At 41.0% G+C, this 25,590-nt stretch overlaps 1 protein-coding gene across 7 annotated transcripts in view; it reads right to left on the bottom strand.

Annotated features, from left to right (window-relative positions):
* Irf2 (interferon regulatory factor 2) overlaps window positions 1-25,590 on the bottom strand; it is a 120,025-nt gene that overhangs the window by 56,581 nt on the left and 37,854 nt on the right. Inside the window, exon 1 of one of the 7 annotated variants that reach the window (XM_074054877.1) lies at window positions 17,493-20,151. The exons of the other annotated variants lie outside the window; for them this stretch is intronic. The gene's annotated coding sequence lies outside the window, so the exon portion shown is untranslated. Of the gene's footprint in view, window positions 1-17,492; window positions 20,152-25,590 lie in introns of those variants that run through there. 7 annotated transcript variants of the gene reach the window in all.

Below are 25,590 nucleotides of genomic sequence, written 5' to 3'. Positions count from 1 at the left end.
AGATGCCTAGGCTAGTATCTGATCACTAGCTGATAGCCAATCAATAGTTTCCAAAGACATAAAATTTATAATCAAGGTTTAAGGAGCATTATTTATAACAGCAGAACATTTAATTTGATCCAAAATACCCAGACAGTAGGAAGATGTTTAAATGAAATGTGGTAGAATCATATAATGGGATAGCTGGACTACAGAACAACATTTAATTTGTATAGGAATGCTCAGAAAAGTGGAGAAGGAGGGGCGGTTGTTTGTTTTTTGGTAATACTGGGGGTTTGAATTCAAGGCTTTCTGCTTGAGAGGCAGGTATTCTACCACTTGAGCCATAACTTCAGCCCTTTTTGCTCTGGTTATTTTTGAGATAAGGCCTCACTTTTTGCCCTGGTCTGCTTGGGCCACCATCCTATTTTACACTTCCTGCCATGGCTGGGATGACAAGTGTGCACCACCAGACCCAGCTTTTTTCCTTTGACATGGGGGTCTCACCAACTATTTTGTCCAGGCTGGCCCACAACCAAGATCCTGTCAGCCTCATCCTCCCAAGTGGCTAGGATTACAGGCTCACTCCTGTAGCTAGGATTATAGGAGTGAGCCACTAGCACCTGGTTGATTACGTGTTTTGGTTTTTTGTTTTGCTTTTTACCAACAGGGCAAAAAAGGGCCAAGCACAAAGGATCAGGGGCTGCTGCGCTGTGGGTGGCTGCTCCATGGGCAGTAGAAACCCATGGTGACAAATATCTTCTCCGACAGTGCTGCTAACAGTCATAGCTCACCTATTTACAAGTGCTCCAGCTAAAAGAAAGCCCTAGAATTCAGAGAAACATGCACCGAAAGACAGTTGTTTGGCCTGGAACTGGGCTGCGTGGGGGTTGGCTCGCCCAGCCCTAGGCAGCAATTCACCTTCAACAGTTAAGATGCAGGAGAGGTAATTCTTTACAGCATGGGTGTCTTAAGGGGTGATGCCTGAGATTCTCACACTGAGGGGCCGGCCTGCGGTCACTCTAAGCCTCAAGTTTTTCAATACAGTTCTGACGTCAGCAAAGTGGCTTCATTTTAGATCAGAAAATAAGAACAACATGGCAATAGAGATCATTCTTCTCAGAACAACTGAGTGAGGGCTGGCGGAGTGGCTCAAGTGGAAGAGCGCCTGCCTAGCAAGTGTGAGGCCCTGAGTTCAAACCCCAGTATCAGTAAAAAAAAAAAAAAAAACCTGAGAGAACTTCTCTCTACATCACTTTCCTCCCTCCTGTCCCTAAGTGAACGATTTAGTCCAAACAGCAACTAGGAAAAGCAGGGAAAGCAGATTCACTGAGTTGAATAGTGTCCTCTTGGCCTTCATGTCTACCCAGAACCATGAATGTGACCTTCTTTGCAGATGTGATCGAGTTAAAATGTGACCACAGTGGATTAGAGTGTGCCTGGAGGAGGAGAGGAAATGGGTTCCCTTTACCCTTATAGGTTCTTTGCCAGGGCTAGGAATTAAGGTGACCTAAGACAGATTAACAGGAGAAATGCCATATTTAATTACTTAGGCATGCATGGGAATCCCATGGAACATGAGACGACTAAGTTTGTACAGCATACTGAGCACAGGAAGGAGTAGAGGTCTAGGGGTCTGGCAGGGTACCAACTACACAAATTATGGGGAAACACGGTGAGTAAAAACTGACTTGTAAGGCGATTAAAGTCTCTCATGTAATAAAAGTTGCCTGATACAAATACTTTCACTAATGTAGATTTTCCTTTACAGAGGTAATTACAAAAAAAAAAAAAGCACAGCATTCCATAGCTATTCCTGTTTCTACAGTTTCTCAAATAATCATCTCTAAATAGACCAAAGAAGCATATTTTAGGGTGGTATATTCAGGCTCCTACCACCATGTTTGAGGTACTGTATCTTGACCCACACCAGGCCCTAACTACAGTACAACTGATGTTCTTCCATGAAGAGGGGTGTTTGGACACTGTCACGTACAGATAGACACTTTTAGACAGCAGATATTTAAGTGATCCATCTATAAACCAAAGAATGCCAAGGACTGCCAGCGGCCCTTATTAGCTAGGAGAGGGGCGAGCAGGTTCTCCCTCAGAGACCCTGGAAGGAACCAACGTGGCCAACACCTTGACTTCAGACTTCTGAGTTTTCAGAACTATCAGGGAATACATTTCTGTTGTTTTAAACCACCCCCTTCGTGGTCATTTGTTATGGCAGCCATAGGAAATGCACACAGCAGTTACTGGAGCGGAGAGAGGGCAGATGCAGTCAATGCCAGGGACCAGCAGAAAGAGAGCATCCTCCAGGGTGAGACAGGAAGCAGCATCCTTCCACGCAGAGTAAGGAAGCCCACGAGCTGCATGCAGTCAGGACACATGCGGGAGGGAGACAGCAGCCCAAGAAGGAGTGACAAGTCTCCTGTAAGCATGGACAGTAGCCCTGAGCAGGGGCAGGAGTGGAGGTGAGGGGAGTCCTCACTGCACTGGGCAGCCATGGGGACCTGAAAACATGATGTGCAACTGAGTAAAGCACGTAATACAGTGTCAATGATGGGAGCCAGGTTTCCTATTGGGGGAGGAAATTATAAACACAGAAAAAAAGAAATCTAAAATAATCTGGGGTGTGGATTAGGATAGAAGGAATAGGCTTATATTCATAGGTTTTCATGGATCTCAATAAATACAGAACTGGATGGTTAAAAAGCATGTGTATGCATAGATAGATTTATATGATTTGTAGATGGATAGATGATTGATAAATAGATTTATGTATATATATCACATACATATATGCTATTACATGTTACCTACATTATATGTATATTCTCTAACCCTGTCCACTAAGAAGGCCTGGGAGCACCAAGTACATGGAGAACCAATATCTCATTCTCCACTAAGAAGAGCTAGGGATTCTTAGAGCCTCCTTTGCAAGCATGAAGTCCTGAGTTCAGATCCCAGTACCACCAAAAAAGGGGGGATCATGAGATGAAGTCAGCCCAGGCAAAGTCAAAGACCCTATCTCAAAACAAAAGAAAAAAGAATGTAGGAGTCCACACACAAGTAAAGAGAGGAGAAAGAAAGTTTTTCTATAAGGTAGAATGCTAATTAATAAATATGGAAGAATGTCATAAGCTAACAAAAATGTTTTTTAAAGGAAGGACAGGAAGGGAAACTAGGACGTTTCTGGGAGTGGGTACTAGTTAGAGGGCATAAGGAAAGGGTGAAGGAGGATGAATATAGTAAATGTATTTTGTACTCATGTATGAAAAAAGAAGAATGAAACATGTTGAAATTATTCTAAGAAATGGGGGAAAGCAAGCTGGAGGGGGTGAATCTAATAAAGATACACCATAAGCACAGATGCAAATGTCACAATGTATCCCCTTGTACAACTATTATATGATAACAATTTTTAAATATAAAAGAATGATGGAACAAAAAGATGGACATGCCATAGCTATCAAGGTGGTAACAACTCATCCTAGAAATACCACTGGATGCTAAATGTAGGTAAAAGGCTGATGAGAAACAGGGTACTTACTTACATAGGCCTTTTTTTTTTTTTCTTGGCAGGACTGGGGTTTGAACTCCCACTTGCAAAGCAGGTGCTCTACCACTTGAGCCAAACCTGCAGGCCATTTTGCTCTGGTTATTTTTCTGGAGATGGAGTCTCCTGAACTATTTTCCCAGGCTGGTTTCTCAGTCTCAGCCTCCCAAGTATCTAGGATTATAGGCATGAGCCACCAGCACCTGGCTTAGTCTGGAAGTACTTCTAAAAAGTACTTTTATTATTAGGAGAAAACCAGTAACTTTACAAGAAGCCTGACAGATACTTCCTTAATCAAGTGATCAAACCAACAAAGCCAATAAAGGGACAAGTGAAGATCATATGCCCCCTATGAGAATACAAGAACAGGGCACTGTGCCTGTGATAGTCTCATAAAAGATGCATGACCTGAATCTCATAATGAGGAAATTTCTAAGAAGCCCAAATGGATATTCTATAAGATAATGGCCTGTCATTGCTAAAAATGTCAAGTTCATGCAAGCTGAAGAAAGATTAAAGAGGCAGGACACCTAAATGCAATGCCTGGCCCTGGATCAGACTCTTGCTACAAGGGACATTACTGAGACATCTGGGAAACGTGAATGGGTCTGTGAATGAATGGTACCAATGTATCCATGTTAATTTCCTGGTTCTGATGATCATGCTGTGGTAGTGTTGGAGACTGTCCTTGTCATAGGAAAGACTCACTCAAATATTTAGGAAAGATAGGATGTCACTGTTGGCAATGGCGTCAGAAAGAAAACAATTCTTTGTACTATTCTTGCAACTTCAGTGTAAGTCTGAAATCAGTTCAAAAGAAAAAGGCTTGGCAAGGAAGACAATAGCAAAGTGATTTAGAGAGAAATGGGATGAAGACATTTCTGCAAATGAAATGAATCCTAGAAAATTCCCTCTATGTACATAAATTCAACAGCTGGCAGTTTGTCCTAATCCAGGCACCAGGGCTCCAGTAAGCACACACACTGATAATTTTGTCCATCCATCCATCCATGAGGGGTGGGCTCAATCAAGCAACAATTATCTGAGCAAGGAGCCTCTGAGAGTCACTTCCTGGGGAAGATGGACAGTGATGGTCCATAACCCATTTAAATTGTTGGGTTGTGTAGAAATCGAAAAATAAGGCGACCAAATTGTTTACCTGTATGCTTTAAGAGACAAATCTGTATCAGACTCACCTCCCAACTTGTGCACTAATATTTAAGGAAGGTTATTTAAAATTTAAAATGGAGTTGGTTTCCCAGAAGCATTGCCTCACCTCATAGGTTTAGTTTGCAACAAAGCAAAAACCTCAGGAGCACCCATCCTTGTGCTGCCAACAGTGGCATAGTTTAGGTATTTTCCCTGAAAACACCCAAATCACTGAATTCTTAGCAGGATTTTTCCCAACAGCTCCATGTCTTCACTTCAACCCATAAAGCGGGTATTTCCAGCAGTTTCACTCTTAGCAGGACAGTAGTTCCCACTCCCATGGCCTTTCAACCACTTGGCTCAGAAAAGGCCCACAGTGAGCCTGGTGTGGTGATGCACACCTGTAATCCCAGCACTCAGGAGGTAGAATCAGGAGGATACTGAATTCAGGCCAGCCTGGCCAGACTTTGTCTTGAGAAAAAAAAAAAAAAAGGCTTAGCATGAGTAAAGGCTGCTTTTTGTTTATCATTTGCAACTTTTCATCCTTTGCAGAAGATGGGAAGCCTGAATAAACCTTCAGTTTGACTTGCTCCAGCCAGGCGGGAAAGTGTAGGTACTGCCTTGGCCTCAGAGGACCAAGCAGAGGACATCTAACTATTGTCCAGGGAACAGCCATATACTGTGAGAATGAAGCCAGAAGCCAGGGGTCAGGAACAATCACTTCCTTCTAGAAAGACTGTACCAAGTGGCTGCTCCAGCTGCTTTCCACTCCCACCCCAATCCTGCATTGGCAGGGCAGCCACCCCCTATTAAAGCACAAATAAGACTTGTCATTCTACTACTGCAGGCCCGCTGTACATGCACAGGCTCCCTCATCTCCTAAGTGTCCCCAGACCTCCAAGGGGACAGCCTAAAGAGTGTCTCCACTCACTGACCGACTTATTCAGTGTTAGCTTGAAAACCCTTTCCTCAGCTGGTCTCTCAGTATCCTCAGGCCAGACCCTTCACCCATCTCCTTCACTAGACAATAATGTCCATGAAGACCATAACCGTTTTGTTCATCACTTGTTCATCACTCTGCTCCCAGGGCCTAGAGTACAGCAAGAGCCTAAGATGTATTTTTGTTTTGAGACAAGGTATTTTTATCTATAGCCCAAACTAACCTAAACCCACAATTCTCCTGCCTCAGCCTCCCAACTCTGAGATTATAGGTATGCACCACCACATCCAGCTCTATTTTAAATAAATAAACAGTAACTGACTACAGTAATCCCCTCTTACCCACAGTTTCACTTTCCATGGTTACTTAAGGTCAACCATGGTTTGAAAATATTAAATGGCACGTTCTAAAAACCAATAATTTAACAGTTTTAAGTAACTCTGATTATGGTTTATTATTATAATTGTTCTATTTTATTATTGTGGTGTTTACTTCACATTAAACTTTAACATGGTGTACATCAAGAAGAAAGAACAGATACCCGGGCTTGGGTACTAGGCGTGGTGGCAGGCATCCATTGAGGGTTTTGGAAAGTGTCCCTGGAGAATGAGTGGGAGCTGCTATATGTACACTAGAGTCACAGTAAACAGGCAGAAGAGGAAGGGGATGCGCCTCATAAGAAGAGGATCCTACACAGGCCCTGGCAAGAGGGAAATGATCAACTGTCCTAAAAAGAAATGAACGTAAGTACACATGCTGTGAGGACTTCCACCTAGGAAAAAGTGGGGAACACATTTTGAAATGATTATTTACAAATAACGCTTAACATTATTTTTTGTGTGCAAATATAATCTGGAACCTAGTTTATTTCAAAGGATTGCAATTAGGAATTCATGAGAAACTCATGCTACTGGTACCATGACTGAGAACTCACAGGTGCCCAGCATGGTGATCATGTAACTTGTTGGCCAAAACGAGACACTTGTGAGAACAGGGCCTTATTAATGGCTATCCTAGAAACAAATGTAAAGAGAGATGTCCCTCAGGAGGACCAAGAGTTCGAGGCCAGCCTGGGTTGCACAGCAAGTTTAAGGCCAGTCTAGGTTACATAGCAAGAACCTGTCTCAAAAAGAAACAAACAAATAATAGAGAAATGGTGTGAAAAAGGCAGGACATGAGGGACCTCCAGTTGTAGAAGACACTTGCACTGGAACAAGCCTGCCATCTTTTCAACAAAGTCTTGGGTCAGGGATATTTCCAAATTCAGAAGTGCTTGGATTTTAGGATTAATATGGGGCCTGTACCATGGGGAACAGAACACCCCTAGCAGGAACTAAGGCAGCAACTCTTAATCCAACACGGCAAAACTCTGCAACAGAACATGTACACTCACACAGATGGGAATAAATAACGGCTATGAACAGCTTCATGTCAACTCAGGGCAGCCTAGGCTGCCAAAGGAGTTGGGATAATAACTTCCAGTTTTCAGAGCTGTTCAGATTGCAAATAAGGGGTCTGGGACCTGCAGGAGATCTGCAGATATTTCTATTCTTAGAATACGTTATTGTTGTCATGCTATACAGGAAAACTGGCATCTCGTTCCCTAAACTGTACTCACATTACAAATTCATTTGGCACACCATAGGTTTAATTTAGGGAATCACAGCACTTCTTACTTCTGAAATGGAAAGATTTAATGAAAACTGCCTCTGCCTATTAGAAAGGGAGAAAATGTCACCTGAGGTTTTATAAAATTTGAAATCTTAAGTAGGCATTTAAAATGATTATTTCCTTTAAATCAGGATTACCTAGCAATAGAAATGCCCTGTTCTACCAATCTAATAAATAAAATACTTATTTATAAAATAAGAAAATATTTAAGTAAGACTCATAATGTCTTTAAAACATCCCGAGTCCTTTTACGAATGACATATTCTTTCTCCTATGACATTTTAAATATTTGATTTCAAAAACTAAATTTATAAAGAATACAACTATGAGTATCAAATTAAATCAAGTTGCTTGCTTATATACGCATTATGAATGTGACCCACATCATTTATGATTGCCGGTCTACCACTCCATTGACATAAGCCCTCCTCCTCTATGGGAGCCATGGTGTGACATAAAAAGACTAAGCATGAACAGAGTCACAAGCACAAATTTACAAAAAAAATTGAAGTTTATTACCTCCATATTCTTTTTTGAAACAAGCTTTCTCTGTGTTGCCCAGGCTGCCCTTGAACTCGTGATCTTCCTGCCTCAGTCTCCAAAGTGCTGAAATTACAGGTGGTTGCCACCACACCTGCTCCTTCATTCCTTTTACCACTTAATTGTGAGTGAAAGGACAAATGTATCAATTGCACTGTGGGAAAAATAATGTACATGGAACTGCTTAGGTTCTGAGACTTAGGTAGAGATCCCTGGGTACACACTTCCTCCTGGCAGTACAAGAAAGAAAACACACCAATACTAAAGAGGGTGAAGGTAAAGGAGCCCCCAGAGCCCTTCCTACGCTAAGCCAAAGAACTTACATCAGTTTTTACATGTAGGGGTACTGAACCAAATTGTTTACAGATACGTACATGCAAAAGTTGAAACTTGCTTTCACACTTCTCACTGAGCCTAACATTCACCCTAGGAGGTAGATAACAGGACCATCTTTATTTTAAGAAGATGTGTGGCTCAGCCATGCTAAAGTTGATTCTTAGCCACTGAAGTCCAATATCACGAGAACTGAGCATTAAAACAGGGCTTCAACATTTAGGGGTCTTCTTGGTAACATGAAGCCTATGGAGAAACATTCTTTTTCTACAAGTGCCCTTCGCATCCTCAAACATAAATGCTGGAAAATAGGTGTCTTTTACATTTTACTAGTCCCCTAGTTCTGCAGGCAGCTTCTCCTCAGCCAGAAACACAGAACAGTAAAGGCCTACGCCCAGAAATCAGAAAGCCAGAATGTTCCTTGTGCCATTTCCCAGGGCTTTTTAACTTGATTTAGTCTTTGTTCAGAGTGAGGACAATTAAAAATACCAATTACCCACAAACACAGATGGAACAAAAAGATAAGTAAGCTGTCTGGGACTTTTCCTAAAAGAGGAAGTCTTTTGACCCTAAATGACCCCAGAGCTGTGCTGATAAAAAAACAAAACAAAACACACTTTTTTTGTTTTTTTTGCAATCCATCACAACAAATTCAGCAGTAAAGATAAGTGAGATTTAAAGTCTGAAATCCCGACTAGCTCAGTAGAAGCTTCCTGCTTCTACACTGCTGTGACATCCCTCCTCTAGGGATGTAGGGACAGAGGAGGCCCCAATATGCAGCCTTCCTGAGGGCATGAGTCCCCACCCACGCCCCACGCAGTGACTGAGAGGCAGGAAGGAGTTGCTAAGAGTAGAAGATTTGGCCCTATCCCCTGCCTTTCTTAGCTGGGCATCCAGCAGAAGGGGGAGAAGCAGGGGAAACTGAGGAATGAGTGCCTTCTCCAAAGTCACCACTGCTTCTTTCTCGAACACTTTTCCAAATTACAGTTTCCCAAAGCATGTAGAGACCAGAGGATTTACCACCAGGAAAAGCATCCTATCCCTATCCTACCTGATGAATGAAAGAGCTAGGGGTCGTGGAAGGACAGCAGCCTTGTGTCTCATGACAGCTCCCTTTGTTAATTTTTTCATATCATTGCCACAGAAGTAACAGAAGACAAGGCAGTAGCATGGACTACAGAGCCCAGCTGACTGCCTGGTTTCAAATCCCAGCTCTATCTCTTAGCTGTGTGGCTTTGAGCAGATTATAGACTCTCTGTTCTCATCAGGCTTTGTGAGGATTAAATGAAGAAACATGCAAAACATCTACTGTAATCTCAGCATTTGGGAGGCTGAGGCAGAAGGGTCATAAGGTTCAAGGCTAGCCTGGGCTACATACCATATCTTAAAAAAAAAAAGCAAAATAAATTATCTAGGATAATAATTTACCTTTCAGGCATGCTATGGGTTGTAGGATAAACAGGTACAAAATTTCTAGACAGTAGCTTAGCCATAGGTAGCAACATTTTTAAATGACACCTATTCATCCTAGGAATATTTCCCAAGTAATTTAATCATGTTTGAAACATACTTTCTTTTGGATTTGTTTGTTTGTTTTGAGACAGGGTCTTATTAAGTATCCCAGGCTGGCCTTGAATTCACAATCCTCCCGCCTCAGCTTTCTGTGAAACATACTTTCTTAAAAACAAAACAAAACTACAGTGATCATTAAATCTGTTACCGATACAAATGCAATGCTCAATTTTGCAAAACAGAAAAGAAAGCTGTGCGAAGTTGCAGATAAATTACCTTCCAGGCACATCTAAATTATGAAAATCTAAGAGCTTCTTTAATGTGTCAACTTTTTAAAAAGCATTTTCGAGAACAATTCACAGACGGCGATTAGGATCTGAAAGAACATACTGACTTTTGAAAACATCCTAGAAACTAAAATCGTGTGGGAGCCACTGGGTGTGTTTGGACCCAGGTCCCAGCATCCAGATGGCCCAGGCTTTTGCAATTCAACAAAATAAGAATCACAGACAGACTTCCAGGCACATGGGACATACTGTATTTTCAGACCTTCTTTCCAAATGGAAAATGGGGAAAAAGCAACTCTACATTTTTCTCATCAGCATGTCCTGGGATCCTTATTTACAAATATAAAAACAATGGCAGGCACAGCTTCTCCTAGCAGGGAATGCATTTAAGATCGTCCCTCCTCTCCTTTCCAAAAGGTTGTTGCCCTGATGCCAACCGTCTCGGTCAGCAGTACCCAAGCCCAGAAAAGACTCTGTTGTCCTCATGGACACCAGGAAAGCAAGTTGCCACTTGACTTGCAATGGGGCTATGTCCCAATAAGCCATGCGTTAAACATCCATTTAACACACCTAAGCACTTAATACTACTAACCATCTCAGGTACACATCAGTTGTACCCTCTTGTGGCCTTGAGGTGATCAGGAGCTGTGGCCAGCTGCCTGACCCAGTGTCACTGGAGTGGATTCTGCTGCACAGCACTAACTGGGAAAAAAGATCACCATACAATCAAGGTCAGTGCATATATGGGAAAAGTGTAGCATGATGGTACATATGGAGAAGGGATAATTGTGATGGTGCCTGAGGAGGAAGGCATGGCAGGAACTGGGAAGGACTTGAATAATCCAAATTGCTCAGCCACTTTTCACTTCCTTTTTACACTGATAGTATAAACGGTGTGTTGCCCAGTAGGAACAAAGACAGGGGACATGAGGACAGAGAAGATGACAATGGGTCCAATTACTACCAGGGATTCTTAGACGGGCCAGCATACTGAAACCTAAGAAAACCATTTGCACAAAAGGACAAAACTATTTGCTGCCATATGATTTCAAGCCTGTAACATGCAGGCCACCTTGAAAGCCACTCCTGACCCAAAAGACAATTGCCTGAAAAACACTTGTTCTGAAAAAGACTGATTTGGAAGGGCACCCACTGTCTTTTCTGCTGGAATGAAAATTCCTTCCTTCAGTTCACCTCCTTCTTGCTGCCAGTTTTCCTTTGAGAACTTCCTTTGAGCTGTCCTTCCTTCTTAATAAAGGTTACGCATTTATTAATATTACTAGAGTTATTACCAACCCATACATTCAACTCCTTCTATTGAAATCAAGTCAATATCCAACATTCAAACTGTAAACTTGAGCATTTCAGTTTTCACTGTTTTGAGTCAATTCCTGGAATAAACCTTCCTGATTACTAATGAATCCAACTGGAAAAGAGAGCTAAAATTGCTACCCACTCCAAGTTCAGGAATACCCAGGAAGCAAGAATACCTCTCCTCTGTAAGCGACAGAATTGTCTCTGAGTGTTGTTAGAAGATATCCACTGCCTCTCAACAATTTCCAAATGGTTGCCAGAAGCCAGATTTGGCATGTATTGTACTATGCCCATTTTATCCTCTCTGCCACCCCCTTTCAAAGCCACAACAATTTCCTTCCCTCTCTCCTTACTAAAGTATAAATATGGTGGAAAGAAATCAGCTTTGGTGCCAAGCACACCTGGATTCAAATCCTACCACCAACAGCCAATAATTTCGCTAAGGCATGGTGTCTATAAAACAGAAATTGTAATAGCAACTCAGCAGAGGTAGTGTGAGAAGAAAAAAATACAAGGTAGAGGAAAAGTATGGGATGAGATTGCTTTGATCTCCCTTAAGACTACTCCAAAGAGACTTCAAAGAGTAAAGTCACTGCTCTACAAGGAGCAAGAAAGGGGTGTCTAGCCTCCATTTTCTGAAACGAAACTATATTCTGCAAAGTGGTGGCCAGATTAATCTTCCCAACCATGTTATCACTTTGCTCAAAATCCTTCAATGTCCACTGAATAAAATCTGGATTTCTGGCCACCGTAATTGACCTTCACCCCACACTTCCAATTTTTTCTCCCACTGATTCCTCCCACCTTCTTTTTTTTTTTTTTTTTTTTTTTTTTTTTTTTTTTTTTTTTTTTTTTTTTCATTTTTCTTTTATTATTCATATGTGCATACAAGGCTTGGTTCATTTCTCCCCCCTGCCCCCACCCCCTCCCTTACCACCCAATCCACCCCCTCCCGCTCCCCCCCTCAATACCCAGCAGAAACTATTTTGCCCTTATCTCTAATTTTGTTGTAGAGAGAGTATAAGCAATAATAGGAAGGAACAAGGGGTTTTGCTGGTTGAGATAAGGATAGCTATACAGGGCATTGACTCACATTGATTTCCTGTGTGTCCTCCCACCTTCTAATGCAATCAAAGTTCATAACTTCATGCACTTAAAAACAAGCTTATCTCTGTATAAAGTACTTGTGAGCCAGAGTCCACCTTACATATCTTTGAACCTCCCAAATTATCAAGCACAGCGCTGAGTACATAATGATATACAGTAATTATAAATTGATAAGGGAGTAGATGATCCCCTTTGGGAGTACTGACAGGTGATGGGGAAGAAACAGCAGAAGATATTAACCAAATGTGTGATGGGTAAACTTGTTATGAACAAGTGAGAAACAAGAAGAAGACTGTAAGAAGGAAGCAAGCTAAAAAAAGAAATCATTTTACTGTTTTCCAGGGAAATCAGGGTAAGTGTGTTAACAAACTTTTGGAATGCATTAACTTAACATTACTTTAAAAAAAAAGGTTACAGTCATGAAGAGCTCTGTGAAGGACACAAAGAGGATGAGGACTTGATGTCTGCCCTCAAAGACTGCATGCTGCAATGATGAAGGTGGGCACATCAACGCAATGACAAATCACACTGTCCTAAAGGTGACACAGAGATGCAAGCCTAGGCCAAGCCAACCACACTTGTGCTGATGCGTCTCCAGGTGCAGGGCGTCCCTGATAACCACACAGAGGCATTCAACCCAGTGGGCCCTGGTGCGATCTCTACCTCAGACTCCCGTCCATCTTGTCACTCACTTTTCGCAGTATGACCCTGCATTTTACACAGGAAAGTTGTTTGAAACTGTGTTAGGGGAGTTTTGCTACATTACATAAATGCCCAAAAGAGAGGGAGGTCTCTGGGAGGCTTCAAAGAGGGAGCACCTGAATGGACTTGGAAGATAAGCGATCTTCAAGGTAGAAAAGAAGCAAAAACATTCCCAACAGAAGGAAGAAAAAACAAGGACGAGAGGGAGGCAGGATAGTGGTGCATTTGAACCAGTGTTAACAGAGGGAAGCTGTGCCTCAGGGAAAATGGAGGAATATGGGGGAGAAACAGCTGGACAGCCCAACCGAGGCCAGCTAGCTAACAGAGAGCCACTGCCCTGGCACATGAACAAGGCTCTCTGTTGACTGACGGGGAACACCTAATCCACGCAAGGGCACGCACAAACACTGTGCTTCCCACCTGCTGTCTTGTCTGGTCCTTGTTCCTCTCTAAACACCACGGTTCACGACCCCTCTTAGTAATGAGCTTTGGGCAGGTCTCTGGACAGGAAATAGTGGAGAATTAAGCCAATCATTCCAACCAACATTTTATGGTGTATTGGGTATATGCAGGTCACTTTTATCAGCCCTATAAGAAACATGTCACTGCACTCCAAACTTCATACTTGGTTCAAAAAGACAGCCATTTATATGAGTGTACAGCATAATAAATTGAAATAAACCCCAGAAATATCTAGGGTCTTCAAGTAAGAGTTCCAAACCTTACTCCCGCAGTAAAGTGTAAGAGTCCAGCAAATATTCAGTAAGTGCTCTCATTACCACTGATGATAGCAGCACTTTGACCTCAGTCACACTGCGCAAGTGAATTCTGGTAGAAGCCTCCATGTACACAGCCAACAGAAGTGCTTCCTCCATTTTCCCTGGCTCTCCCTTGTGTAGGCCTGGACCTGCAGCAGCAGGACCCCTACAGAAAGCCTGGAAAGAGCTGATGGCTTCCCTGTGGAGAGAAGGCCCAGCCCTACAAACTTCTGCCCAAACAAGGGGTTGCTTGAGGCACTTGCAATTCTCTTGGTTCTCTAACTTGGGTTTCTTAGCCAAGTTAGAGATAACTGTCCTTATCTCCTCCTCACTTAGTATTATAAACTCATCCTCTTTATGAAGCAAACTCAAAACAAATAAAAGAGACTACAGTGCTGGGGATGTAGCAGTAGTAGAGTGCTTGCCTAGCCAGCATACTTTTCCCAGCACAAGAAAGACTGATAATAATATAATGACATAGAGGATTTGCAAATCTGGCTATCACTTCCTCTGAGAAACACTGAAAGCAGGGCTTGCCCAGGATGTTGATGGCCTGGTTTCCTTCCTCAACAACACACACACACACCCACCCACCCACACACACACACACACACACACACACACACACACACGAATAAAAAGAAAGCACCTCAAGGCCTGGTCCTTATCAAAACACAAACCGACCTTTCTGCGATGCCCATGTGTCTATGACTACAAAGGCACGCCCCATTATAAATGTAAACAGGGAAACTTCCAAATCTTCAGTAATTTTCCCCCAAAAACACCTTGCTCTATCCCCAGAATGAAACCTTTCCTTTCTGGGAAACATAGGAACGCATGCCTTGAATTGGATACAACCTTTGGCCACCTGGGGCTGGCCATGATACTCCCCTCTGGTTCACTCCCTCCAGCCACACCTCTGTGCTCTGGGGTCCAGGAACCTAAGAAATTTTCAACCTTGCTTGTCTTTGCTCGTGCTGCTCTTTCAACTAAAAATGCCTTGCTTGCCCATTTGCTACCTACCAGCTGACATTGTCTTGCTCCTTCCAGAAGTCAGGAGTGAAGCACACCCCAATTTCTCAGTGCTTTCCTCTTCCCTCCTTTGCTTAGTCTTTTGCTTACTATGCTTGTATGAAGCCTACATTTCATTATTTTTGTTATTACAGATGGTTATTTACCTGCTTGTCTCACTAACTAAACTACAAACTCTTTGAGGCTGTGGATCAGAAATTTTCAATTTTATATCTTCTCTGCACAGCTTCACACACAGCTGTTCAAAAATGGCTGTTGAATGAATTAATTCCTCTGAGAGTTCGTTTAAAGTATTTGTTTGCAGAAAAGTCTTCAATTTAATTTCATCACTAACATATTTGTTTTCACAGTACTTGCAGCTAATTTTAAGGATTTTTTTTTAGACCTTTGCCCCTAGTCTGCAGGGAATAGAAGAATTTTGCAACTCCTCTTATGACTCTGCCTTATGTCCAACACAGACGTTATCTATTTACAACTCACTCTTAGGGATAGTCCATATGCTAGCTCACCAGGTTCTGTGATTTAGAAGAATTGAGTGAAATGAAAAATTTGAGCAGACCATAATAGTAGAACAAGAATAAATTTGTTACCGTACATTTGATAGTTCACTCAATTTCTTCACTAGCTACAGCACTTGTCAGGACAAATAAAAAGTTCCTCTTTCTGTTGGTAATTCACCAGAAATACACAAATGCTTTTCACTTATTTTACTTAATAGATCTCTTTTTCAGCAATAATTTTTTCCATCCACTCAAATAGCAGTATTGAACCATTATTGAGTGGATTATGCTTAAATTCTTAAACCCTAATTGTTACTCTGAGGAAGCTCTGACTCTCCTTTATACCCTGAGGTACTACAGAATTCTGAGTCCCAGGGTCTTTCTGTTGAGTTGCCATAAGCAGTGGCTATAATTAACTCACTTCCACATTCAAGCTGCTGTTTTTCTTCTCACTAGAAATTTTAGGATTCAAATACAATAGAGAAAATTACTCAACAAAACTAACTTGATCTGGTCACAAGACCCTGGGAAGGCTACTTGATTTCAGCAGGGCAGACTGTAATCATTAAGAAAACTTTTGATTCTAGCATGTATGAGAAGACTGGGTCCTTCTGTCTGACTTTAGACTTACCAGTGCACTCTGATTTACCTCACTCCAACATAACTGAATTCCCCAACGTGCATTTTAGCAGCTTTACAACAGCTCACAATTTTGGTATGATTTTGTGCCACATGCTACTCTAATGAGAGAGACTTGGGGTTAGTTTTTCAGACCATATTAATATGTCATTTTGAAAACCACAAAAAGAAAGACTTGATACAACAGATCATCATCCAAAAGGCAAACAATTCAAAAATAGGCAAAGGACTGGAGCAGACATTTCTTCTGATGAAAAGATATTCTATATCATTAGCTATTAGAGACATGCAAATCTAAAACCATGAGCTATCCTTCACACCCATTAGGACAGCTCTCATCAAAGAATAAGAATAATAAATGTTGCAAAGAAGTGAAGAAATTGCAACCCTTGTGCACTGTTAGGAATGCAAAATGATACAGCTACTATGGAGAAGAGTTTGGTGGTTATTCAAAATGTTAAATATACAATTATCATATGACCCAGCATTTCACTGATTGAAAGAATTGACAGCAGGGACTTCAAGAGATATTTTTCACCAACGTTCGTCACAGCATTACTCAGAATAGCCAAAAGGTAGTAACAGCCCCAAGTGTCCATCAACAGATGAACAGATTAATGAAACAGAACATTATTCAGTCTTAAAAAGGAATGATGTCTGACACATGCTGTAGCACAAATGAACCTGGAAAGATTTTGCTAAGTGAAATAAGTCAGACACAAAAGTACAAAAACCATATGATTTCATTGAGACAGAAGCAGAATCGTGACTGTCAGCAGCTGAGGAAACAGAGTTACTATTAAATACGAATAAAGTTTCTGGTTGAGATGATGAAAATGTCTGTAAACGGATAGTGGTGATGGCTACCCAACACTATAACGTCCTCAGCACCACCGAATTGTACACTTAAAGATGATCATAAGATTAAGTTTTGTTACATCAATTTTATCACAAGAAAAAAGGATGATGATTCAGCACACATTTATGAATGCCAGGCCTGACACCACTTCTGACTTCAGTCCTCTTTTAAACAATAACTATTCTTTAATTCAGGAGATCTGAAATGTTCTCTACAGCTACCTACACACACACACACACACACACACACACACACAGGAATACAATAACACATTTTTCAATTAACTAAGGACCAATTTCCCCTCCATGATGAGGTCCTCTCATGCAAAGAGCTAGGTTCTCCCAGCACAAACCTCCAGGGAGAAATTTAGGAGAGCAGCATATTTTAAGTAGCAAGCTAGTGACAGTGTATACCCTGCGGGACAGGGAAGGAGAGAGGGGAGATAACTATCAAGACTCAGCCACTTCAGTTTTCCCGAAGCACAAAGCTCTACATACTAAACTCCAAGTAGAAGAGTCATGGGAAAACACCAATAACAACAAAACATCATGTGGGTCTGTTCATTTTACAATCACTAAGAATCTGTTTTTTAAAAATGAAATGCCTACCTGTGTTCAAAAATCTGTCCCGTTAGCAGCTGGGCCTAGTGGTATGTGCTCAGGAGGTAGAGGCAGAAGGATCATGAGTTCAAGGCCTGTCTCAAAAACAAAACAAAAATCTGTCTCATTAGCACTGTGGCTTCCCCTATAATCTGAGACAACCTAATATGGCCCAAATGAGGAACTTGAAATGGGACTCAAAAATAATCCATAGTGACTGCTGGAATTGTCACCTTGACCAATTAGGCTTGATCAAGCCTAACTGCTTGATCCTGGTTTCCCTGTCTGGATAATTTAGGCTCCTAACTATGAGGAATGGAAGTCTTCCACCCACCTAACTAACTCAAATCCACCTTGATTATTTGTCTTCTTTTTATACCTCCCTCTAGTTGGTCTGCACTGAATAAACACTCATTAACTAAATGACTGGCTGAATGGTCAAGACAGTCACTTGTTTCTGTTGAGCACTCTTCTTTTATTCTATCTCCCAAATTGTAACTCATTCTCAAGAAATTCAAAGAAAAAATTCTGACACATGCAAACCACCGATGAGAGAAGCAATTCCTCTCCTGTATTTTCAATTCACCCAGAATCCATCAGTATGACCACACCCAAAAGTGGAAGAAGCAGTTCATCTACATTCCCTACTGGGGCCTCCCCTATAGGCTCCCCAAGTTTCTACCTTCATTCTACAATGGGGAGAAGAAATGGGAGCCTAGCACCATGGCGGGTCCTTGGGAGTATCAGAACACCCCAAAACCCAGATACCTCCTCTTGGGACAATAGCCTCTTGTCTGACCTCCCTGTTCCCACTCTTCCTTCCTACTTAAAGGTCCTTAACTTGAAAAGTCAAGCAAACATGCATATGAGTTTAATTTCCCCATATGAACAAAATCCCAGCATGTAAAGAGTCAATGAAGACTTGCTTTCAGGATTATTATTTTAAAGTGAGATTATGCTTTTCTGTTCTTCTGTCAGTTGCAAATCCCCAAACTGACTAGAATTCATTTAAAACTAATCTACAGTGTTTTTATTAGAAGAAAGTAATCAGGAAAGCCCTGACCCACTGAGCAGCTGGGAATTCATTGCCGAAGATTTGCTTTAGTCTTTATTTTTCTAGCTTCTGGCCCTGCTAACAGGATTCCATGCAGGCTGCATTTAATCTTTCCGAGGAAAGCTACCTAAGCACTTCTTAGGTAGACTTCAGTAAAAATAAATTGCCTTGGTTCTATGGACAAGCCTATTGTTTCAACCCAATAATTACAGTCCAAAGGAACAAATGAAGGCAACTACCATTCAACATTGCATGGGATTTTAAGAGAATTTCACTGCATCATGCTTGGGGCTGAAGTGTTTGCTAATAATAATACAGTTTTGTTAAGAAGGTACCCAAAGAGAAAGGAGCAGCTCTAAATGTTCTCTCCAGTTCATCACCAAATATAATTTACTTATAAATACAAGAAGGTGTAAGTATCATCATTGGCACTGCAATGTCAGAGGGATGGATTAATAAAGATTCTTTTAAGAGTCTGGATACAAGGGAGAAAAGCCAAACATTTTTTCACCTTCTGGGTGTTGAACTCCTAATACATAGTGAGAAATCCTCACACAAAATGACAAGTCTCAAGATATATACCATTAGGTTTCTAACCTAAAGCAGATTGGTGCCATACCTTTTGAGCTAGAATTCAGCCTTCTGAGCTAACCTTTGTTTTAAGGCTGAAAATCAAAGCAATAAATATTTATCTAGTTCTTACTGCATATCAAGTACTGGTGGGGGATGCAGAGAAACACATGATCCTAGCTCTCAAATAACTTATCTCCTTGGAGAGGCTAGAAATGAAAACTCCAAGTAATCAAAGGTTTTTACAACAAACCAGGAGGATAGAAAACATTCAAGATGTACACAGGCCAGGCTCAGGGCCACAGGACTGGCACATGCAGGTTCTGCAGGAATTCAAAACATTTATTGTTTTCGCTGAACAGATCAAGTAAGGTTTGTTGGCAGAGGAGAAAGAAGAGTCATGCAGTTATGACTAAAACAACCACTCAAAATACTTTTCTTCTGTTCTTTTAGCTTTAGTTCCTCTAGTAAAACTTCCCCTAGATATTTCTCTTCACATCTTGACTCATTTCCTAATCCTGCACCATTCAATATAGTAGCTGGTAGACAGTTGTGCCTATCAAGCACTTGGAATGTGGATGAGCTGAATTAAGAAAGCTGAAGGTAAAAGACACATTGGAGTTTGAAGACGCAGTATGAAAAAGGAATGCACACTATCTCATTGATATTTTTGCATTAATGGCATTGAAATAATAGTTTGGATATGGGTTAAATGAAATTTATTTTTATAATTAACTTCACCTACTTCTTTTTACTTTTCTAACATGGCTACTAGAAAATTGGAAATTAACCTGTGGCTCACGTCCAATACTGTTCAACACTGAACAGTATTGAACGTGTTTTGCCCTAATCAATTCTTTTTTTCCTAATCAATTCTTTTTTTCCTCCTTTTGACTGTGTTTTAGCATTTGATCTCTGAACTCATAATGGTTACACCCAAACTCTACTTTCGTAACAATCCGAAAATATCTCCATAAATAGGGAGAAACTGTTCTTATTTTTAGATTAAAAAATTAGCTATTTAGAATTTTCTTCAGTCTTTCTTTTTTTTTTTTCTTTTATTATTCATATGTGCATACAAGGCTTGGGTCATTTCTCCCCCCTGCCCCCACCCCCTCCCTTACCACCACTCCGCCCCCTCCCTCTCCTCCCCACCCCCTCAATGCCCAGCAGAAACTATTTTGCCCTTATTTCTAATTTTCTTCAGTCTTTCTAAGTCATTTCTAAAACAGGGTACTTCTAAAGGTGAGAATGTGGGGAAAATAAATCTCCAGGCTCTCAAGGCTCCTGAAAAAAATGCCACAACCTCCTGTGACAGGGGAATGGAAATGATATAAAGATGGGGAAGGTATAAGATACACAGTCTGGATATGCTTGCTTGAGACATTTTACTGTTCTGTCTGTAGTTGGTTCTCACATACCATGAGAATTTGATCTGTAGCCATATGTTTAAATTAACTGCTTTTATCCCAAAGGATAATGAAACATCCTCTTTCCTCAAGAGATCTGAGTAGTTACAGCCTAGACAGGTCTCTTGGTTAAGTTCCCAAGGTTCTGGAAAGACTCCTATCTCCCTGGCACTTATACTTCAAAAGGAATGAAGGCCAGACCTTGGAGACATGCCTTTTTTTATATCCTAAAAAGTAAGGATAAGAACTCTGGATCCTTTTTATCCAGTCTCTCAAAGTTTAGAATTCTCCTCCCCCTCCCTTCCCACACACCTTTTGGGAGGGGAAAGACACAGTTGCTCTGTTCCTGCCTGCAGAATGAAAACCACATGCATGATCCAGGAGTTTTCACAGCATCCTCTGAAGGTCTAGGTGTGGGACCCATGCTGCAGTGTCGCTGACTGTTGCCATGGGTGTAAATATCAGTAAAAACTCCTTTCTCTTGCCTAGGCATTCTATGTTTCTGCGGTATTCACTTTTAAAGGACAGACAATGATGCAGCGTAACATGAGACCCTTCAGTTCTTGGCCAAGCAGTGCATCCCAACCTTACCAAGGAACCACAAGTCTAAGAGATTTCAAGTGTTGAGAGCTATATGGAGACAGACAACGGTACCTTCCAGCGCTGGCTAGGAAGACCTTGATTCTAGAGCCTAGAGAAGGGCTAAGTCCATGCACTGCATCCTCTTAAGCAAAATATGCTTTTCCTAATCTAACATTTACCAGAGGGGGGGTCAGAGGATACACTTTACTATTGTCTTGAGAACATTTTTCTGGTCTCAAAAATACTCACTTTCTGTTTTAAATTAGGAAAACACAAAGTGTTTTAGAGGGAAGGAAAAACAGAAGGGCAGATAACTACAAACCTACCATCTACAATATGTTTTCTTCCAGGGTATTTTTTTTTAAATACTACATATATTCAAATACACATACAATTTTAAAATGTAATTTAGGAGTACAATTTAGTATCATTTTCCCTCCATCCAAACAACATAAATCATAAATATTTTCCCATCATAAAATACTATTCAGAAACACGAACATTCTAACTCAAAAGTTTTCTGGATGTGACAGTTCATTTACATGTGTCCCTACTGTGAGACATTCAGGTTGTTTCCAAGTTTTCATACAACAAAAGCTGATTCAATATTTGTTCCCACCTCTGGTGATTTCAAGTAGGGAGTTCCTACAAGCAGGATTACTAGAACAGAGAGTAAATTTTTTTTCTGTTTTTGTTTTTTGCTGTGCTTGGGATTGAACCCAGGGCTTTGCGCCTGCTAGTCAAGCCCTTCTACCACTAAGCTTTGGTTTTTTTGAGACAGGGTCTCACTATGTAGCTCAGCCTGGCCTGGAATTCTGGATCCTCCTTCCTCTGCCTCCCAAGAACCCTGAGATTACAGGCAAGTGTGTGTTACCACATGCGTTTTATATGACATATGTTAAATTCCAGTAAGTTTCTTTCAATGTATAATCTGAACTACAGTATGGAGTACTCAGTTTTCAAACAGTGACCTGCAGGACCTAGTTATGGAACTCACAGTTCAATGCTAACAAACCATCTATTCTTTAGGAAAGCACAGTATTGGCTATTCTATTTCCCTCTTACAACCAGACAAAAGTAAAATGGGCCAAGGAAGACCAGCATGGCAGAAGGGTAGAGTGCCTAAAAGAGCTACTGTACTGTTTCTGATTTAATTGAATTGACATGTGTTTTCCTCTGGGGACGATGGTAGCCTCCAAGGGCAATTCTATATTGAGTTTGGGGCTTCACCTCGTGGATATTAGTTGACAGTACTTCAACTCCAGTACCTCTAAGGTGACTTCAACCATGCCCAAGTGACAACTACCCACAACTGCATGTTTATTTATATGAAGTCATCTAATACCTCGCAGTTTCCCATCAGACTTGATCATTCCCCAAATAAAAAGGTCTAACCTCAAAGTCAAGAGGAGAAGGTCCTCCAGTATTCCAACTAGAATCTGAGCTACTATTAATCAACTATTAAACTGGCCTCCTTGCCTCAAAAACTCAGTATCTGTGCAAAGATGGAAAATCTACCAGCCTGATTGACTCTTCTCTCAAATCTTCTCAAGAATTCCATCTTCACCTAACTTTCTTTTTTTAATCACCCTATCCCCTGAACCCTCACTTTCCACACCCTCCCCTTTCTGGTTCCACCACCCCACTAATACCATTTCTAGCTGTTAGGACACTCTCTTCTCACCACTATCATTTTTCTCATCTTCTTCAATAAATCTAGGATAAGGAGAAAGAACAGCATCTTTCAAAAATAACATGTTAGGTATTATTTGAAATAATCAATTTGTATGCAGCTTCTCACTCAAAATGCCAATTTCATGACATGGGAGAGTCTGGAGCTTGCCAAGCTAAGACAGCATCTTCAATTTACAAAGAGCTTCTTTGGGTTCTCCCAAAGCCTGACATTCATAAACTCAATCAGGACAAATTAAAACGTAAGCTCATTTTCCTTTGATCTCATGAAGTATACCAGTATCAAATGCTGTTACACAGATAGCAACAGATTGCTAAGTACACTTGAAAAGAAATTACTTATGAAAATTATATAGCAAGTGGTTAACTCTCAAAAATGTTTGTTTAATGAAAACTGGACAGGCTTTTATTACACAAAATCCTAAATTAAGATTTTTGTTAAACTAAATTGGTCTTGCCATTAAGATAAAAATGCTTACACCTCATCATCAGAAAGACCAGGGCAAGCCTTCTGCTTCTTCTAGACACATTCTTTGCCCAACTCTAGTATTTTCTTGCTTATTGGAGCTGAATGCTAAGGTGATAGAAAGAGACTATAAGCCAGAGCAGAAACAAAACAAAACAGAAAAAATACTTCATTTTCTATGGCTTTCTGGGACAATGAGACAAACCCATAAAACAAAGTCCTTCTTGCCTCTTCAAATTGGAAAATTCAAAGTATCACAAGCAAGGACAACAAGCAAGTATAACAAGCAAGAACAACATGGCAGAGCCAACACAGAGTGACCACAGGCTTCCTATTCAAAGCACTGTTTACAAAGACACACAAACAGGTTCCTTCTGCTTGCTTTCCTGCATGGCAGGACCCAATGCCAAGATGGAAGAATTAGCCCTAGGCAGAGATCCTGATCCAGTGGTTCTCCACTTTTGCTCTGACACACACCCTAATCTCTGGGGTTAAGAGACCCAGCACACACTGGAGAGACAGAAGCGCACTATGGGAGCAGGACTGGCAAGGAGAGGAAGGGGCTGTAGCCAATGTCAAGGATGACAGGACTATTCAGCCACACTTTACATATGTGAAAATTAAGGTCCTAAAGCAGGAAGTGACTAGAGTTAATAAAAGTGCTAAGAATCAACTGCATCCTCTCCCACACAGAGCCTTGCGCATAGCTGGCTGTCAACAAATATTTAACAAAGAAATTAAATAATAGCATGATGTTTGTGTTCACTGAAAATAATCGCAGGAATTACTACATGTAACAAAATTAATTGTTCATCTACCATCATTGCGTGGGGGGCCCTGGATCCCCAGCAGAACTGGAAGTTCTGAGGGAAGCTCCTTGCTGGATTCAGTACCTCAGGAAGCCTGTCCAGACTGTGTTTCTGTAACACAGATCTGACCAGGCCGTCCAGCACCCCAGCCTCTGCACATGTGGCTGGAATGAGGTGAACTAGGCTTGATGTAACTAGGATTCTCAAGTTGACCAAGAGTTCTAGTTCTAACTCAAGTCAGAGGTGTCTCTGAGTAACAAAAAGTAGACACACGAAAGCTTCCAAAATAAATATAATTTGTTTCAGAGACACTCTGTCCAAAGATGGACCTTATGGGGTGGGTGGAATCAATTCAAAAGAGTCCCTAAAGGTAAAAAGCTGGAGATGACAGCCCTCCTTCCACAAGGAATCCTCAGAACAAGGTTCCAGTCCAGCATCAGCCACCTGGGGGATGGATTTCAGGGCTATGTGTTTTCCTTGGTATTTTATTTAAAAAATATTGGCTATGGTTTAAATCTGGTCCTTATAGATAGTTTACTGTTCTATGTGGCTAAATCAAAGTTAACCAAACCTCTTCAATTCCTTTTCTTATGGTGGCTACCCCCACCCTAAGAGCACTCCTCAACTCAGCCCATTATGCATTAAGCTGACATTTTATACTAAATACTGATCCACTCAGGACAGAAGTAGAACACCAGTGGGGCAGAGCCAGAAAGTCCTGACCTCCTACCCCTGTGCAAGAAGGAACATGGTGCGCCACGGAGAGAAGAGGATTGATTTTTATTATCAATAACAATTGTTAGTTCTCGGTAATTTATCTTTATTTTTATATATTATATTTTTTGTTTGTTTTTGCAGGACTGGATTGAACTCAAGGCCATGCCCTAGCTCTACCACTTGAGCCACACTCCCCAGTCCTTTTGCCTTTAGTTCATTTTTTTAGATAGGGTCTCTCTCTTTTGCTCCAGATCCCCCTACCTCTGCAGGCGTACACTACCATGGTTGGCCCTTACATATTTTTATATATTATAAATTCATACCACTAATATTTATATTTCCATGTTATATCACATATTATTTTCATATATATAGATAGGGTCTCTCTCTTTTGCTCCAGATCCCCCTACCTCTGCAGGCGTACACTACCATGGTTGGCCCTTACATATTTTTATATATTATAAATTCATACCACTAATATTTATATTTCCATGTTATATCACATATTATTTTCATATATATAGTGCTGGGCATACAAGTAGTCAGTAAGTGCAAATTAACCAAATCCCTTTAAAGATGACACAGCAAGTTACTGAATTCAGCTAAGAACATGCCTGTAATAACAGACAATGAATTAAAGAATCTGACAGAATAGTGAAGATAATTCAGACTAAAGCACACTGAGGCCTGGGGAAGAGGTTTTATCTGATATAAAGAAGGAAAATACAGTGGTCCAATCACTATTATTTCCATATCATTTGGTCTCCATGGATACCACCTAACTTTTCTCCTGCTAGAAAAAAATCAG

Source organism: Castor canadensis, chromosome 14, assembly GCF_047511655.1.
Source record: "Castor canadensis chromosome 14, mCasCan1.hap1v2, whole genome shotgun sequence".
NCBI classification, from domain to species: Eukaryota; Metazoa; Chordata; class Mammalia; order Rodentia; family Castoridae; genus Castor; species Castor canadensis.
Note: the sequence above shows the minus strand (reverse complement) of the source record. Positions and strands in the feature narration are given on the sequence as shown.